This window comes from Cherax quadricarinatus, chromosome 12 (genome assembly GCF_038502225.1).
Source record: "Cherax quadricarinatus isolate ZL_2023a chromosome 12, ASM3850222v1, whole genome shotgun sequence".
Classification (NCBI taxonomy): domain Eukaryota; kingdom Metazoa; phylum Arthropoda; class Malacostraca; order Decapoda; family Parastacidae; genus Cherax; species Cherax quadricarinatus.
This window is the reverse complement of record NC_091303.1, coordinates 13,544,322-13,551,954: the sequence shown is the minus strand read 5'-3', so window position 1 is coordinate 13,551,954 and position 7,633 is coordinate 13,544,322. Positions and strand designations below refer to the sequence as shown.

Here is a 7,633-nt window from a genome sequence, read left to right as displayed (position 1 = left end):
TAACTGACTCAGTACTAACCGTTAACTGACCCAATACTAACCATTAACTGACTCAATACTAAACGTTTACTGACTCAATACTAACCATCGAATGACTCATTACTAACCGTTGACTGACTCAGTACTAACCGTTAACTGACTCAGTACTAACCGTTAGCTGACTCAATACTAACAGTTAACTGACTCAGTACTAACCGTTGACTGACTCAGTACTAACAGTTAACTGACTCAGTACTAACCGTTAACTGACTCAATACTAACAGTTAACTGACTCAATACTAACCGTTGACTGACTCAGTACTAACCGTTGACTGACTCAATACTAACCGTTGACTGACTCAGTACTAACCGTTGACTGACTCAGTACTAACCGTTGACTGACTCAGTACTAACCGTTGACTGACTCAGTACTAACCGTTGACTGACTCAGTACTAACCGTTGACTGACTCAGTACTAACCGTTGACTGACTCAGTACTAACCGTTGACTGACTCAGTACTAACCGTTGACTGACTCAGTACTAACCGTTGACTGACTCAGTACTAACCGTTGACTGACTCAGTACTAACCGTTGACTGACTCAGTACTAACCGTTGACTGACTCAGTACTAACCGTTGACTGACTCATTACTAACCGTTGACTGACTCAGTACTAACCGTTGACTGACTCAGTACTAACCGTTGACTGACTCATTACTAACCGTTGACTGACTCAGTACTAACCGTTGACTGACTCATTACTAACCGTTGACTGACTCAGTACTAACCGTTGACTGACTCAGTACTAACCGTTGACTGACTCATTACTAACCGTTGACTGACTCAGTACTAACCGTTGACTGACTCATTACTAACCGTTGAGTGACTCAGTACTAACTGTTGACTGACTCAGTACTAACCGTTGACTGACTCAGTACTAACCGTTGACTGACTCAGTACTAACCGTTGACTGACTCATTACTAACCGTTGACTGACTCAGTACTAACCGTTGACTGACTCAGTACTAACCGTTGACTGACTCAGTACTAACCGTTGACTGACTCATTACTAACCGTTGACTGACTCAGTACTAACCGTTGACTGACTCATTACTAACCGTTGACTGACTCAGTACTAACCGTTGACTGACTCAGTACTAACCGTTGACTGACTCATTACTAACCGTTGACTGACTCAGTACTAACCGTTGACTGACTCAGTACTAACCGTTGACTGACTCAGTACTAACCGTTGACTGACTCATTACTAACCGTTGACTGACTCAGTACTAACCGTTGACTGACTCAGTACTAACCGTTGACTGACTCATTACTAACCGTTGACTGACTCAGTACTAACCGTTGACTGACTCAGTACTAACCGTTGACTGACTCAGTACTAACCGTTGACTGACTCATTACTAACCGTTGACTGACTCAGTACTAACCGTTGACTGACTCATTACTAACCGTTGACTGACTCAGTACTAACCGTTGACTGACTCAGTACTAACCGTTGACTGACTCATTACTAACCGTTGACTGACTCAGTACTAACCGTTGACTGACTCAGTACTAACCGTTGACTGACTCAGTACTAACCGTTGACTGACTCATTACTAACCGTTGACTGACTCAATACTAACCGTTGACTGACTCAGTACTAACCGTTGACTGACTCATTACTAACCGTTGACTGACTCAGTACTAACCGTTGACTGACTCAGTACTAACCGTTGACTGACTCAGTACTAACCGTTGACTGACTCAGTACTAACCGTTGACTGACTCAGTACTAACCGTTGACTGACTCAGTACTAACCGTTGACTGACTCAGTACTAACCGTTGACTGACTCAGTACTAACCGTTGACTGACTCAGTACTAACCGTTGACTGACTCAGTACTAACCGTTGACTGACTCAGTACTAACCGTTGACTGACTCAGTACTAACCGTTGACTGACTCAGTACTAACCGTTGACTGACTCAGTACTAACCGTTGACTGACTCAGTACTAACCGTTGACTGACTCAGTACTAACCGTTGACTGACTCAGTACTAACCGTTGACTGACTCAGTACTAACCGTTGACTGACTCAGTACTAACAGTTGACTGACTCAGTACTAACCGTTGACTGACTCAGTACTAACCGTTGACTGACTCAGTACTAACCGTTGACTGACTCAGTACTAACCGTTGACTGACTCAGTACTAACCGTTGACTGACTCAGTACTAACCGTTGACTGACTCAGTACTAACCGTTGACTGACTCAGTACTAACCGTTGACTGACTCAGTACTAACCGTTGACTGACTCAGTACTAACCGTTGACTCAGTACTAACCGTTGACTCAGTACTAACCGTTGACTCAGTACTAACCGTTGACTGACTCAGTACTAACCGTTGACTGACTCAGTACTAACCGTTGACTGACTCAGTACTAACCGTTGACTGACTCAGTACTAACCGTTGACTGACTCAGTACTAACCGTTGACTGACTCAGTACTAACCGTTGACTGACTCAGTACTAACCGTTGACTGACTCAGTACTAACCGTTGACTGACTCAGTACTAACCGTTGACTGACTCAGTACTAACCGTTGACTGACTCAGTACTAACCGTTAACTGACTCAGTACTAACCGTTGACTGACTCAGTACTAACCGTTAACTGACTCAGTACTAACCGTTGACTGACTCAGTACTAACCGTTGACTGACTCTGACGCGGCAACCGAGCCATAAATGAAGGTATATTTTATGTTCATATCTCCCAAAATAATTATTTTTCGATCCACAGTACGAGTGGAAACATTGGGCATGTTTCCTTACATCTGCTGCCCCTGTTCGCCTATCAGTAAAGTAGGTACCTGTGTTTTAGGCGACTGGTGTGGGTCGCATCCTGGGAAAGAGGATTAGGGACCACAATGGAAATAAGAAACGCAGTCTGAGGATCGTGGCCTTATGGGGTTTTCCTGGGTTAATTTCCACTTCTTCTTCTTCTTCTTCTTCTTCTTCTTCTTCTTCTTCTTCTTCTTCTTCTTCCTCCTCCTCCTCCTCACTGCAGATCTCAACCAGCAGGTCATTCTTCGTCCGTTAAATCAGTATATCCTCCACATATACAAACAATATCCAGAATATAAATTTGTTCGTATTTTCATAACAAGTAAATTTAAGGTCGGGAATAATACTGCTGATTTATAGAGACTTATTTTATTTTATATTCTTCAAGTAACAGTTGAGACTAGCATAGCTTAATAGGTGACAGTTGGAAGCACAATGCACATATAATATAGATTAAAAAAATGAAAAGCCCGGACTTCGTTATTGAGAACAAAATTATTACTTGCTGGTTTGTTAATAAAGTTTAAAACCTATCGATTACACTAGGATCCTTAAGGCTGTACATGTACACCACCAGTCAAGAATACTTTAACCCTAAAATGGGACTAAAGAATACCGTGAAAATTATTGTCAGAGTTGTAATATGTGTATATTTATGCATGCAGTATTACGTAGAATGTGTTTATTAAAGAGAAGTATATGAGCCCTTGTATTCTTGTCAGTTGTGACACATGTAAGAATGAATGTGAAAATCATTGCCTAATTAAAATTGATTGGAGGTGAAAATAGCCCCGACAAAAAAAATGACTCAGGAGTCAGAGATCAAGAGGGTGGAGCCGCCATATCAGTAGTCGATAGTAACAATATGGAATATTAAGATCGAGATTCACGTCTATTATGTAAATCAAAATTTTTAAAATGGCACAAAAATGGAGCACTGCAGCAGGCCTACTGGCCCATGCCGAATGGATCTATATCAGATCCAACCCAGCAAAGTCTAGAATTAAGGAAATAAGTAACTGCCTGAAGATAAAGCAATGCAGCGAATAAATAAGACATAATAAGTAGGAATTAAGACAAGTGAAATGTTTATTTACAGAAAATAGAGGAGCATCGGTATCTCAGATCAGCCTCGAAGGAGCAAGTATGATCTTTATAATTCCCCATTATTGATTACTTACAAGATAGGCACAAGGATATATACCCCGAAAGGTGTGTGTATATCTTTCAGTCTGAGTTTAATCCCTATTTTAGGAATTAAAATTTTCTTAACTATACCCTTTGTATAGAAGATAGGTTTTAAACTCATTTAACCAATAAGATTATCAGGGTTTGATTGGACATTCGGCTGTCAGGAACAGATTCCTTTCTTGTTAAGACCCACAGATTGACAGTGCCTCTGACAGTATCTAGAAGAAATACAGCCAGTTGCCTACACATGCTGAGAAGCGTCCACGCTTCAAGGTTACCTTCACATTCGTGATCTCGTGACACTGCGAGTAAGTCAGGTAAAGTAGGTAGATTTTAACGTTAGCTAACTTTAATTTATACTGTGAACTGTACAGTTTGGAGTGAGAGGTTAGGAAATGCAATTACCAACTAGACATGAGAAGATGGAAATTCTTGTGAAAAACCTGAATTATATCTTCCTTGAATGTACAGATGATTCGCTTCCCCTATTTTGTTTCATACAGCCCACGTAGTTACAGTGAATTAATTAGTAGTGTAGTAATTTAAAGGGAAACATTAGAATTCTGTGAATGATAAGCCTCTTTGTGTGTGGGAAACAAGCACTGTAAACACTAGGACACACTCGTATCACAAGAGACGAAATTTAAGATCCGTAACTGATAGATTTTAGGTGGTTACACACACATACTTGATACTTGTAATAAACTCCTGTTAGTGATTTCACACACATACACCTATCGAATATACACATAGATACACACACACGCACACACACACACACACACACACACACACACACACACACACACACACACACACACACACACACACACACACACACACACACACCTCATGGTGTACATAACTTTTATTTGTTCGTGTATACATACCAGAGAAACAAAATTAATAAAAGATCCAACGACCTTCTGTCGCTATTTATTTACATCAAATATGTATCATGTTACAACCTCTAAATATAAACACACTTTATGTTAATTAACTTTACTGGCGTGTAAAATGCAGCTGTATATGCACTAGTGTGCTCTTTCAAATCGACAGATATACTTTGTTAGTGTACATTTACAAGGATATGCTTTTAATGGCGAGTATATTGCAAAAGTTAACACTTCCAGTGAAAGTGTTATCCTCTGTGCAATATGTTAAAAATTTCGTAAGTTAAAAAAATATATAAATATTTACACAAAGAAAACAGATACTTATCAAGAGTAGAAAGCAATATTTAACACACAAATATATAGTATATTCATACGGAAGACTGGGATGGTTGAGCCGTGAACCTGCGGTCTTGTACTTGCTAGACACAAGCACGTATATTAATATACAAATTTGTAAGTAATCAAGCTTCATTTTCTCTGTTATTTCACTGTAGGATAATCAAGTACTGTTCAAATTCACCGTCGCGTCATCATATAAACGTGTAAACAAATATTACGAAGGAAATAATAATTGGAAGGAGCAAAATTTTTTAATGCATAAGAAGATATGACTTGTACAAATAACATCCATAGAGTTAGTGGAAAAAAAAATAGATAAATTTAGAATGCGTAATTGTTCTTAGTTGATATTGGCCTTCAGAAGTGTCCAAAACTGATAATCCAGTTGTTGGGAATCTGTCACCCTTGAGGAAGTTGAGAAATATATGGTGTTAGGTAAGTGGACACAGATGCAAGTAATGTGAAGTTTTATTATGGCAACGTTTCGCTCTCCAGGAGCTTTGTCAAGCCGTAAAATTTTGTTGGTAATTCTACCATTACTAAAAAGACTCAAATTCTACTGAAGACAGTTATACACCCAAGAAGTCCAGGTTAGACCCCCCCCCCAAAAAAAAAAATAATAAAAAATATAATATGGCAACCAGACAAATCTATGCACATTCTTCACGTCTTTAAGAATTTGTATATCACATTAATGATATAGATTCTATAAAGTTCCAGTTTTTTCTTGACCAATATCACAATGATACTGGTAAGAAAGCAAACAGTTTCACTCGGACTAGCATACCACATAAAATATTCATAAATATTTTTTTTACTTGTATTTTTGACAGGGTGATGGTTTATATTATTATTATTAAAGATTTGCGGGTATTCTCCCGGCCCGGCCTTGGCTCCCTCTTTAGGGAGTGTCTGAGACCTAAGTCTGCCATGGGAGGAGGTACAAGTACCTCCTCATCTTTGGGACCAACTGTCCCCAGGCCTAGCCACATTCCCCGCCCTCACGGGGCTCGTAGGGAGAAGCTAGGCCTCTCTGGTGTGCCATCCCCGCCCGAAGGCGGCTAATGGGAATGGCAGGCTTGTGAGCTGCAAGCTTGGGCTCGGGCACCTACCCTACCCTAGAAGGGCTGGGAATGGTGTCGATGATGGTTTATAAATATATATTGAAACTGAACATAATATCCTCTTGCTATAAAAAATAATACTCTAAATTTTTGAACAACAGCAGAGCAAGAAAGTTAATGTACTTCCAGTTTTAATGGATTATTATTATTATTATCATTATTATTATTATTTTTTTATTATTATTATTATTATTATTATTATTATTATTATTATTATTATTGTTGTTGTTGTTGATGTACGTGAATTTTGCACATAAAATTTTTATTGAATACACTGAGTCTACGACAGAAGCTGGTCTTGACAAATTTTTTTAAGATTTAAAGAAAACGCGATATTGGAATTATATGTTGTCAGGGAAAACTGAACACTAACTCTCTCCATCAATGTTAATTCAGTTGCATGAGTTTTGTGTTCAAGTACATGCTGACTTATATGTTATTCATATCACCATTGAGAGCGTTTTTTTTTCTCTTTAAAGATAGTTTTTCTGCCATATCACTGAAATGCATACTTTACATTTTTGTACTCTGCAAGTGGTCAGACTTATTGCACAGATGAAAGCTTTGAACATTTTCCAGCCAGTAACTCGCGAATGCAGATAATTTCATCAGGTACTCAACCAGCGCATAAGCAAAGCGTTGCCTTTTAGAAATCTTAATAATACATGAGATCTCTCGGTTTAGAGATTCAAAGTCTGGCAGATGTTTCAGATCTCACAGGTCCCCGAGACCTCTTAGTTTCCCAAGACCTCTTAGTTCCCCCAAGACCGCTTAGTTCCCCAAAGGCCTCTTAGTTCCCCAAAAACCTCTTAGTTTCCCAAAGACCTCTTAGTTTCCCAAGACCTCGTAGTTCCCCAAGACCTCGTAGTTCCCATGACCTCTTAGTTCCCCAAGGCCTCTTACTTCCCCAAAGCCTCTTAGTTCCCCAAGACCTCATAGTTCCCCAAGACCTCATAGTTCCCCAAGACCTCTAGGTCCCCAAGACCTCTTAGTTTTCCAAGACTTCATAATTTCCTTAAGTTTCACAAGACTCCACGAACTAGAGCTCTTGGGCCCTGCATGATACAATTTACAATTTACCCTTCGTCGGAGATGAAGGGCTCTTAATCAAAAGAACTGGAACTATCTTCCCCTTTTCTGGATCGAATCTGATTGCCTCTCATTTCCAAGGGCACTTCATGGCCCCTACGAGGTTAGTGATCTCCCTATAAAATAAATAATATATAAAATAATCGTTACATTTAATCAATTTATATGA

The 7,633-nt window shown here is 39.4% G+C and overlaps 1 protein-coding gene across 2 annotated transcripts in view; it reads right to left on the bottom strand.

The window, feature by feature from the left end:
• Window positions 1-3,178: 3,178 nt before the first annotated feature.
• LOC128686644 (uncharacterized) overlaps window positions 3,179-7,633 on the bottom strand; it is a 158,341-nt gene continuing 153,886 nt past the window's right edge. Inside the window, exons 6-7 of one of the 2 annotated variants that reach the window (XR_011391894.1) lie at window positions 7,308-7,633; window positions 3,179-7,236 (exon numbers count right to left, since the gene is read on the bottom strand). The exon at window positions 7,308-7,633 is cut by the window's right edge and continues 398 nt beyond it. The gene's annotated coding sequence lies outside the window, so the exon portion shown is untranslated. The other variant, XM_070084240.1, reaches the window with a different exon arrangement.